The sequence below is a fragment of the Grammomys surdaster genome, unplaced genomic scaffold (genome assembly GCF_004785775.1).
Source record: "Grammomys surdaster isolate TR1022 unplaced genomic scaffold, NIH_TR_1.0 169, whole genome shotgun sequence".
NCBI lineage: Eukaryota > Metazoa > Chordata > Mammalia > Rodentia > Muridae > Grammomys > Grammomys surdaster.
The window spans coordinates 12,192,453-12,204,492 of NW_021604617.1; positions in this window are offsets into that span (position 1 = coordinate 12,192,453).

A 12,040-nucleotide genomic window follows, 5' to 3' on the forward strand; every position below is an offset into this window, starting at 1 on the left:
TCGTACACCTTGCTGGCCCTTCCTCTTTTCCTCCTTCTCCTCCTCCTCTTCTGTGTAGCCCAGGCTGATCTTAAACTTTCCATCCCCCTGAACCCGTTTCCTCAGGCCCCTGACTTCTGTGTTTACAGAGGTGTTAACAATGAACCTGGCAGTATTTTGCTCCTCTGTAATTCCAGGATGGCTGAAGTGAAGAGCATTAGATATTGGGAAAGAATAAAAACAAATCTGAAAACTAAACGTTTGTATTGCATTCCAATCTTTCCTTCTAGCCTTATCTTAAATGGTTAAAATAAAAATATTATTTTTATATAACATATATATCATTTGTTTGAGTGGGCTTGCATGTCAGAGAACAATTTGTGGAAGTAAGTTCTCTCCTTCCACTCATAGATTCCAAGGATTAAACACAGGTCATCAATCAGACTTGGTAGCGAGCACCTTAACCATTGAACCATCCCACCAACCCTTCATTCCTTTCCTTTGAACCCCTGCTTGTGAACCTCGAAGCTCCTGGCTGTTCCACACTTTCCCATGGCTCTCCACCCAGCTTTGGATGCCGGAGTGTCAATATTTATAATCACTCGTTGCCAGTAATTTGTAATTGCACTTCCTAAACCACTTCCACATTCTTAAATTACATAGGACGTGTTTCGTGAGAATGTAGACCATGTTTTCTTCCTTAAATAGAAAATTCATTTTCACCATTTGGAGAAGTGGGACTTTCACGAATGGCTTGCAGTGTTAGACCTCCTGGCTAGCATCAAATCACTGTCTCAATTTTGTGGCCTAAAATATCCTGTTGCTGCAGCCACCAGAGGTCAAGTTGATGTCCAGGGGCTGGGATGATGCTTGGGATTGTATTGAAATCCTTGGTCCATGTTGCCCGGAAGCCATAGTGATGTCTTTGGCTAGTGCTGTGTCTGAGACTCTGATGGTGTCTATGGCCTGTGCTTCAGCTGAGGGCAGGATAGTGGCTGTGGTCTGTACTCCCACCAGAGACCTTGCTGAGTTCCTTGGCACTCGCTGACACCAGAGACCATGTAGAGTGCCATGTCTGTGCTGTTCCCAGAAGCCATGAGGAAGTCCATGATCTGTGCTCCTACTGACTGTAAAGAGCAAGGAAGCTACTTTTTCAGTGGCATCAATGACTGCAGACTCTTCCTCCTCCTTCTCCTTCTCCTCCTCCTCCTCACACTTCTCCTCCTCCTCTTCCTCTTTTGGGAAGGAACATCGCAAGGGTAGGGCAACAAATCTGCTAAGACTGGGAAGTGAGTGGGATAAGGGTGCATGATGTCAGGCCAGAAGGGCTACACAGTGAGACCCTCTCTCACAAAAACAAAAACAAACAAAAGGAACCAAACACAGTGTCCCCTAGGGTCAGTTTAATTCTGAATGTTCCCTAGGTGGATATAGTGGTACGTGGCTTCAATTCTAACATGCAGAGCTTGAAGTCAATTGTGATCTTCTACACAGCAAGTACATAGCAAGTTCTAGGCCAGCCATGGCTCTGTACTGAGACTCCCAACTCAAAAAACAGTAAGCAGAGCTGTAGAGTTAGCCTGATGGTTACAAGCACTGTTGCTCCTGTAGAGGACCAGGGTTCAATGCCCAGCACCCATATGGCCACTGACAACCTCTATAACTCCAGTCCTAAGGAAGCCAATGCCTTCTTCTGACCTCTGAGGGCAGCAGGCTCACATGTGGTGCACATATATACATGCAGGCAAAACACTCATACACACAAAATAATAAAACAAACAAATCCTTTAAAAATACAAAAGAAACTAGGTGTGTGTGTATTGAATCTTCCAAATTTAAAATTAATATATAAGATAGGAATGACAAGTTGTTCTGTCACCCGGGTATGCTGCCATGCATTTCTGTCACTTAACTCGCCAGTTAGTGACTGAGTCGGTGTCACTAAATTTTTTCTCATCCTGGATCTTATGCCAAGAGTGTAGCTTTTTATGCAGACAGGTGAGAAGACTCAGTGAATAAAAGCAATTTGCTACACAACCCAGACCACCTGAATTTGATTCCCCAACATTCTTACTGTTGACTTGACGCAACCTAGAGATGAGTAAGAAGGAACCTCAACTGAGAAAATTTCCAGATCAGACCAGCCTATGACTATGTCTATGAGAGATGCCTGAAATAATGATTGCCATGGGTGGAATCGGCCCACCATGGGCAGTGCCATCCCCTAGGCAGATGAACCTAGGCTTTATAAGAAAGCTAACTTAGATGGCGGGCGGTGGTGGCGCACGCCTTTAATCCCAGCACTTGGGAGGCAGGCAGGCGGATTTCTGAGTTTGAGGCCAGCCTGGTCTACAGAGTGAGTTCCAGGACAGCCACGACTACACAGAGAAACCCTGTCTCGAAAAACCAAAAAAGAAAAAAAGAAAGCTAACTTAGCATAGGCCAGTGAAGGAGCCAGTAAGCAGCATTCCTCCATGGTTTCTGCACCAGGTTCCTGAGTTTGAGTTTCTGCCCCGACTCCCCTCAGTGATAGAGAATGGCTTGCAACTTGGACATCGAAGCCAAATAAAGCCTTTTTTCCCCAACTTGTTTTTGACCAGGCTGTTTCTATCATAGCAATAGAATGAAAACTAGAATACCACAAAAAGGGAGAAGAAGAAACGCAACTCCAGAAAGTTTTTTTCTGCCCTCCACATGTGCACCCTGGTGGATGTGCGAAAACACACACACACACACACACACACCAAGAATGATAGATAAAATTTAAGGTAATAATGATTCCAAGATGCAAATATTCTCTTCCTCTTGGAGGCAAGGAGACAGTGAGTAGTGACATGGTTTGTCTAGGTTGTCACACAGTCCCCTTGCACAGTAGCTCGTCCACGTTTTCATTCATGATTTCTTGTATTCCAGGCAGGCCTTAAACTCTCTATGTAGATGACAGCTCTTGGCCTTCTGATCTTGTTTGTACACAATAGGCAAGTGTTTTACTGACTGAGCTACATTCCCGGCCCTAGACCGATCAACTTTGTCAAACTCTTGCAGGCTATGACTCAGATCAGTAAAAGTGATCTGTTCAGAGAAAGAAAGGAAGCACCAATTTGCGTGCACCAAGTTCCAGTTATGTAGCACTGGCTCGCTCGCTGTCCCCTTCCCTAATCTGCTGCTTCGGCACTGAGGTTTGGAAATGAAACTAACTAACCGTCATGCACTGTGCCTGGAAACTATAGCTGGCTGGGATTTTGGCAAGTCTACTGCTTGGCACCGACCAGCTGTATGTAATGGTCTAATGTCTCCCTTTCCCTGGGTGCTGGCACAATGAGGTAAAGTTAATCTTGTAGCCACATTTGCAGCTGTGGGAGACGAGCCACTGGTCGGATCATTGTGTTCGTGGAATCCCTTCCAGGTTAAATTGCCCATTCAGCCACGTATTTTATTTTTGCTTTAGTTCGTTTTGTTTTGGAGACAAGATTTCACAACGTAGTCTAGGTTGGCCTGGAACTCACAGAGATCGACCTCTCTCTGCCTGCACTTGAAGGTGTCTGCCACTACACCAACCAGTAATGATTTTGAGTCACACTGCCTTTCAATCTCTTGCTGCAGCCATAGAGGGTGTGAGGTCATTGACAGAATACTCATGCCAACTTATACACAAGCGTAGGAAGCACATGGACATTTCCAGAGCAAAGTCTACTAGTCTGAACCGAAGGTAAATAAGTATGATAATGATTCCTTGCCATTAGCCAATGCTCTCTGATTCCTTTCTCCCAGCTTTCCATCATCACCTGTTATTTGGGTACCAATCTCTAGTCCTTGGTGTCTATTTACTCATAACCCTGGCTTTCAAAGCTTCACAAAACTTCAATAATGTGGCAGTGGCTACATTTTAGGTTGGAAACAGGTGCCTTTGGAGTCATTACCAGCCTTCGCTGATGTTAATGATGGTATTTTGTGTCCACCGGGCACCTACAATGAAACAAAGAAACAGATTTTATGCTGTAGTGATTGCTGGCGGGTTGAGGACTTGCTATTCTGCCTCCCTTTTGCATTGTTATTTAGAATTCTCCTGCAGCTTTGGAAGGTGTCTTGGCTAGGGTGTTTATTGCTACAACAAAATACCATGACTAAAAACCAAGTTGGAGAGGAAAGGATTTATTCAGCTTACAGTTCCACATTGCTGTTCATGACCAAAGGAAGTCAAGACAGAAACTCCAAGAGGGCAGGATCCTGGAGGCAGAGGGTGATGCAGAGGCTATAGGAGCTGATGCAGAGGCTGTAGAATCTGATACAGAGGCTATAGAGGGGGCGCTACTTATTGGTTTGTTTCACATGGCTTCCTCAACCTGCCTTCTTCTTTACTTTTTAAAACATCTTTTTTATTTTTATTTTCTATGTGTATGAATGTTCTTCTGTATGTTGATATATGCACCACTTGGGTACAGTGCCTACAGAGGCCAGAAGAAAGAGCGTCAGATCCAGCAACTGGAGTCACAGAACACTGTGAGCTGCCGTGTGGGTGTTCGGAATTGAACCTGGGTCCTCTGCAAGAGCAGACAGTGCTCTTAACTACTGAGTCATCCTTCAGCTCCCTGCTTTCTTATAGAACCCAGTACTACCTGGCTCAGGATTGCTCCACCCACCGGGGGGTTGGGCCCTCCCGCATTGATCACTAGTTGAGAATGCCTTACAGCTGGATCTCATGGAGGCATTTTCTCAACTGAGCCTCCTACCTCTCTGATGACTCTAGCTTGTGTCAAGCTAAACCAGCCGGTACAGAAGGGATCCTGCAGTTTCCTTTGATATACTTTGTTCCCAGCAGCAGCAGCAGCAGCGTGGGAACCAGATAGGAAGCCTCCTGCAATCCCATTGCTTGTGGAGCACAGGCAGGAGGATCTATATGAATTTAGGTCAGCCTGGTATACAAAGAAAGTTCCAGGCTGGCTAGGGTTGGACTAACTTGAAATAAATAGATGAACCAATCAGGAGGTTTTGGTGTACTACACAAGATGACTCACCTCAGAAACAGTAGTCTTTAGTTCACTATCGCTGTTGGTGGCCATTTTTGGGATGTGTGTGTCTGTTGTTATACACTGTACCCAGGGCCATGCATAGGCTCGGCAAGTACTGTACCACCGAGCGAGTCTCCTGATCTTGACGTTTAAGACAATACATATGTTTATGTGTTCATAAACAAAGGGATTCAAAGTCAGGTCTTCAAGCTTGCACAGAAGCCCCTCTCTCCAGCTGAGGGGGTCTCCCTAACACTATTCTGATTTTTGGAAACAGTGTTTCACTTAGTCTGACTGTGCCCTGGCTTTGCAGCAGTGACTGGCTTTTAGGGCCCTGATCTTCCCATAACAACCTCCCAAGGTGCTGGGATTACAGACATGCGGCACTGCTAAGGATACAGGGAGTTTTCTTTCTACCTTTAAATTTTATTTTTCACGTTTATTGATTTATTGTGTGAGGGCTGGACGCTCGTGCCATGGTATTCGAGGGGATGTCAGAAGACAACTTCCAGAGTTGCCTCTCCTTCTACCATGTGAGTTCTGAGCACTCGAGTCAGGTCATTAGATCATCAGCCTTGGTCACAAGGAACTTTCCCCACTAGGTCATCTAGCTGACCCTGAAGGAAGACGTCTTGACCAGGCAAAACTGTTATCACAGACATCCCAGGGCTAGGAAAATCACCGGCAGCCAATATTCCTGCAGTTAGTCTGAGGCAAACCTGAGTCACTGAGGGCCTGGACTTTCTGCCCCAACCCATCATCCTTCTCCTGACTCTGCCCTACCCCCACATCTACCCCCTACCTACGGCTGGTCTCTGAAGGCATGTGTATCTAATACAGCCTCTTGAAGCAGTAGCCTTTGTTGGATTAAGGTTTCCGGTCAGTCATGGGTCAGATCACAACTTGGAGTTAAGTAGTTTCTTCCTCCACACCCAGTGAATTCTTAGTGGAATCGCTGGGGCATATGCTAACTTACACGGGTGCCAGTGGGTATTGCCTTCCTGGTTCTAGTCAATGATTAACTTTTTAGCAGGTGACTTTTCTACAGTGTGTGTGTATGTGCTACCACATCTCCAAAGCTTCCTCTGGCTCAGTTACAAAGGGTTGTCATTCTTGTTGACACAACAAGAAAGAAAAACAGTTGTCTCCTATCCCCAACCGTTGAGGCATCTCCCCCTTGCTAGAAAGGGGAAATCCACGGATGTGTGCCCAAGCACAGTCCTCTGCTCACCTAAGGTGGGGCAGACTTTCCAGCTTGGTTCTTTTAGCCTATGGGAGTCCAGAGGTTCATCCTGTCAAATGAGTATTTATAGGGCACCACGACTGAAGCTAGGTCTCAAGAGCACTGCAGAGGGAAAAGTCCCAGAATGCAGTTCTTATTCACCTCCCACTGGAGACGATAGAATGTGCTTTGATTTATGGCCAAGCCTGCCCGGTGTCCGTGGTTACTGCGCGTGTGCCTGGTGTTACCGTTTTCTTCTCTCTAAATTTCAATTCCGCAAATGACTTTTCTATTTCTATTGGGGGACTATCTCCAGAATCAATTGACCTGTGCCAAATCCGAGCACTTGAGAGGCAGAGGCCTGAGTTCGAGGTCAGCCTGGTCTACAGAATGAGTTCCAGGACAGCCAGGGCTATACAGAGAAACCCTGTCTCGAAAAACAAAAAACAAGAAGGACATAGACTTTGATAGCAGCCTGGACAACATGAGAGGCTTTCTCTAAGAAAAGAGAGACAAGAGAGACGGGGAAAGAGAGAGGGAGAGAGAATTTTTAAGCTGGTTAGTTTTTGTTGGCTAGACGCACGCAAAGACATACTCTCCCGGAAGAGGGAATTTCAATTAAGAAAATGCTTCCCTATCATATTGGTCCACAGGCAAGTCTGTAGGGCGTTTTCTTGATTAATGATTGATGTGGGTAGCCCCAGCCCACTGGGGACAATGCCAGCCCTGGGCTAGTGATCCTGAGTAGTACTGGAAAGTAGGTTGAGCATAGCATGGTAGTAAATAGCATCATCTCCACGGCCTCTGCTTCAGTTCTTGCCTCCAGGTTCCCACTTTGACTTCCATTCAGGAAGGACTGTAAGCAGTGAGACGAAAGAAACCCTCTGCTTTCCAAACGTGGCCGTGTGTGCTTATCACAGCAACAGAAACCTAAGACAATCTTCCAACAGTAACCCTGCTTTTGGATAAATCAATGAATGCGTTATTTTCTCCAGTAGAAACAGGACCCCCTGTGAGTTCCGTTTTGCAGGCTCTTTGGTTCAGCCTGACACTTAATGTACTACTCAAAGATTTTTCACGGTTTAATACGTTGGACTACATTAGACTGTCCTGTAGGTCTGCTCCTTGGAAGCTTGCTGTCGACAGCAGTGAAATTCTGCCTTAGCCAAGAGAGGGATAATTGGTAGAAAGGGTTTATTACAGAAGTCATCCTTTTGAATGTATGTTGGTTAACTAGTCATTCTAAATATATAAGGGGGAAAGCATCAGGTTAGAAAAAAAAATGCAAGGTAAAGGAAAATAAGTAACAGGCCAGTAGATAGGCCTCAGTAGGTAAGGACCCTTGCTCACACACCCGATATCTCTAGGATGACTGCACAGATCCATATGGCAGAGAAAGAGAGGTGACTCTCAAGAGTTATCCTTTGACCACCACACAAGCACTGAAGTTTAGAAACAGATAAGCTTACACAAAGTAAACAAATAAATTTTTTTAAAAAAATTGTTGAGCATAGTGGTGTACATCTTCAATCTTAGCACTCAGAAGGCAAAGGCAGGGGAACTCTGAGTTTGAGGCCAGCCTGGTCTATGTAGAGAGTTCCAGTCTAGCCAGAGCTCCGTTGTGAAGTCCTGTGTGTTTAAAACAAAACAAAACAATAACGATAAAATAAAAGCAAAGGTGACAAAGAACTAACCCCGCAGTGTTATCGTTTGAATTTGACAGACACACTGGGCCACAAATACCCACACACATGCATCATGAACATACAATAACACACAAAAAGTTAAAAATCACAACAGACAGATCTTTTGATTTTAGTTTATTTGTTTTGATTTTAATCAACACTATTTTAAAATGCTCTTGTAAGCCAGATGGTGGTGGCATATGTTTTTAATCCCAGCATTTGGGAGGTGGAGGCAGGTAGATCTCTGTGGGTTTGAGGCCAGCCTGGTCTATGGAGTCAGTTCCAGGACAGTCAAGGATAAACAGAGAAACCATGTGTTGAAAAGCAAAACAAAAATTCTCTTGTTTTGAATAGCCAGTATACATGCAGGGTTACAGACAACAATAGTTCTAAATGAAAGGCTATAGAGTGAAAATAAAATATCCCTTAGCCCACTCTAAGGTCCCTCTGGCTGTGTCCACTACACTGGTATCTTACATGTTCCTCCATAAAGATGCAGTGTATAGCAGGTGCCCCAAGCACCTACCTTGACAGGATATTTGAACTTGTTTCTATTTAGAGTGTGGCTCAGCTCTTAGCACAGATCTTTAATCTCTCTGGCTGTAATACAGACACACCCTTAGTACTCACCTTTAATCCCAAACAATGAAGGTAAAGTTAGTTTGTAGAAAGAAGCACCCACATTTGAAAGTGATGTCTAATTGAGTGGCAGACAAAGTGATGAATCAGAGAAAGATTTGTCAGAATAAAATATGCTTAACTCTCACGAGAAGAGAGAACAAAGGGAAGCACTTAAAAAGATTGCTAGAGTTAGTTTGAGGCCAAACAGAGCCAGCCATTCAGAGGCCTAGAGAAAAGCCAGATTGAATAAGTCAGCTGGGAGAGGAGTTTGAGCCAGAATATCTGAATTGAACCAACCAACCAAAGTTCAGAAAGAACAAGAAAGGGCGAGCTTTTTTCAGTTGCAAGTCTCAGAGGCTGAAAATACTTTAGGCCTAGATAAGGTTGTATGAAACTAGAAGCTTCCAGGCCTAGGCCTAGGTTAGCAGATGGAGGCAGTAAGCCTCCGAGACAACAATTATAACAGGAGAATGAAAGTTACTTTTACAATCTACTACCTCGGAGGTATCTTGTTTACTATGCTTAGCATCTGTCCCTACCTCCATGTGCACTGCAAAAGCTAAAAGTATAAATCCAAGACTGTATTAGAATCCAATTGCCTGGGGAGGCAGAGGCAGGCAGACTTCTCAATTTGAGGCCTGCCTGATGCACAGAGCAAGAGAGTTCCAGAACAACCACAGCCACATAGAGATGCTCCCTGTGTTACCCAGGTTGGCCTCCAACTCACCATGCCCCTGCCTCAGCCTTCTGCCTATCCTATTCCCAGTCAGAGCATTTCGAAAGTAGTGGAGGTGACGTGGCTGCTGCACCTAGATGCTTGCCTCACAAGCTCAAAATTCCAGAGATTATAGTGCAAGGGTCACCTCTGGTCTCCCAGCTCTGCACTGCATTCCTTGGGAGTGACTACGGAAAGCTTAGGTAACTTTAATTAGTCAGCCAACAGTTCCAAGGCCACTGAACTCAATTCTCTGCTTAACCCAGAGTAGATTACGTTCTTCACAAATGAATCTTAATAATATTGGTCTACAAAATTTGTAAATATAATGTGGCATGGAAGGCAGAATAATGCCTCCTGGTATCTGTCCGTATCCTAATGCCTGGAAGTTTAGACTATGACACATTACATCGCCGATGGGGAATAAGATGGTGTTAATGTTGCTAATTTGAAGACCCTAAATTATTCTGATGGGCCTAAAGTAATCAATTGCAAGCGTCTTTAAAAGCAGCAGGAAGAGGCAGCCGCTATGATGATATGTGCCTGTAATACCATTCAGAAAGCTAAGGTAAGTAAATAGTAAGGTTAAGGCTATCCAGGGGTTGAGGAGCTAGATTAGTCAGTAAAGACCTTACTACAAGGGCATGAGGACCTAAACTGGATCCTCATCTCCCACATAAAGAGCTAATGTAGTGGTCCAACTTGTAACTTCAACAGAAGAAAGTCAGACACAGGAAGGTCCCACCAAGGGATCCTACCTCAAAAACCAAGTTTGATGATGACAACTAATGCTGACCTCTGACTTCCACACGCATGCACAGGAACCATCTATTCCATCCTCATACGTAGAAGTGGAGGAAGGCTGGGCAGTGGTGGCGCACTCCTTTAATCCCAGCACTTGGGAGGCACAGGCAGGCGGATTTCTGAGTTCAAGGCCAGCCTGGTCTACAGAGTGAGTTCCAGGACAGCCAGGGCTATACAGAGAAACCCTGTCTCGAAAAACCAAAAAAAAAAAAAGAAGTAGAGGAAGGAAGTCAGAGGTAGATTGATGCTTGACAAAGAGAGGCAAAGTTGATGATTCTAAGGACACAAAAAAGAGACAAAAAGCCACCGAACATGGGCAAGCGCCATAAGTCAGAAAGTGCAGTTAACTCCATTCACAGTAAATCCGGCTGTTGACAAAGAGTTTAGAAAGAACATTCTGTCCTTTCCAAGTCAATAAATGTCCATAAAGGTTTTACTTTTCATTTATTCATACATTAAAATTTTAAAATTTTTATTCATTAAATGTAAGCATATTAATAAATTAATAAAATTGTATTTATAATATGTGTATTATTGGGAAATGTTTATTTATATATTATTTAAAATTATAATGTTTAAATTATAAAAATTTAATAAATTTTAATTTATTAATTTAATTAATAGTTCTAGGAATTCGGTGCACATGGTGACATATACCCGTCATGCCCACGTTCTGGAGGCAGAGTCAGGAAGACGTAAAATTCCGGAATATATAATCAAGAGAGTTTAGTCACAAAAAGGAAAAGGAAGTTCTGGCAAGCCAATGCCACATACTTTGCTCCACAAGACAAGTTCTGGTCAGTTATCACTGGGCGAACAAGGAAGCTCATAAAATTGGTAGCAAATATTACAGGAACTCCCTAGCCAGGCAAGGGCATTCAAGACTGGATGCTGCTCAGCATGGACCACTGTTAAAACAAGCATAGATGTCACATGACAATGGTTCTAGGAGAACTGGAGTAGGCAAGAATGATGAGAAACTGTGTTTTACTCTATGATGTCAGACTGAAACCTTTGACTTCTAAAACTGATTTATTATTTTTTGTCTTATTTGTTATTACTGTGTATTTGGTTCCCAGATGGGGACAAAGGATTGATATATTACATATCAAAGCAGACCTGGCCTTTACATTTTCCCAGCATCCCTTAGTTCCTACCTGACATACCCTGCTCTCAACCCTGAACTTTCCAGCCCAGGGGCTTGGCTGCCCTTCCTCAAAAGGTTCCTCCCTATATAATGAAGACATTTTTGCTCTCTCTCTCCTTCCCTCTCTCCATCCACCTCCTCCTCTTTTCTCTTTGCTTGCAAGCCCTTTCTCTCTTTCTGTCCCCCCCTCCCATGGTGACTTCCCTGGCTTCTGTCCTTGGGCCCGGTGAACTAACCCGAGAACAGCTTCCCAATAAACCTGCCCTTAATATGATCTACTGTGGCTTGAATTGGCTCATTTCACCGGTGGATAAATAACCTATGACTGTGTACATTGTCTATGTACATAACAACGTGTGTGTATGAATGTAGGTTCATGCCCACCACAGTGCACACGCAGGGCACTGGAGGATAGATAACCTGTAGAGTCAGTCCTCTCCTATCACCCTGTAGGGTTTGAAATTCAAACGCAGACTGGGCAAGAGCTACATCCCCACCTCCTACTCCTTTACTTTGTGTATGTGTTTGTTCCTGTTCATGGACAGTGCAGGTGTGCATATGCACATGAGTAGGCACAGACACATGTGGAAGGTTTCTTTCTTTATCACTTCCTACCTTGTTTTCTGAGATGGATGTCTGGAGCTCACTGACTCAGGGATACTACCTGACACGAAGCCCATGGGATCCTCCTGTCTTTCCCTCCTCAGCACTGGGCTTACAGGTTTAACTGTTAAAGCATCTTTTTAATGTGAGTGCCACGGACCAAAAGAGGGTCTACATGGGTGTATGGCAAGCATTTTATGAACCAAGCCGTTTCCCAACGCTTTTTTTTTTTTTTTTTTTTTTTTGGTTTTTCGA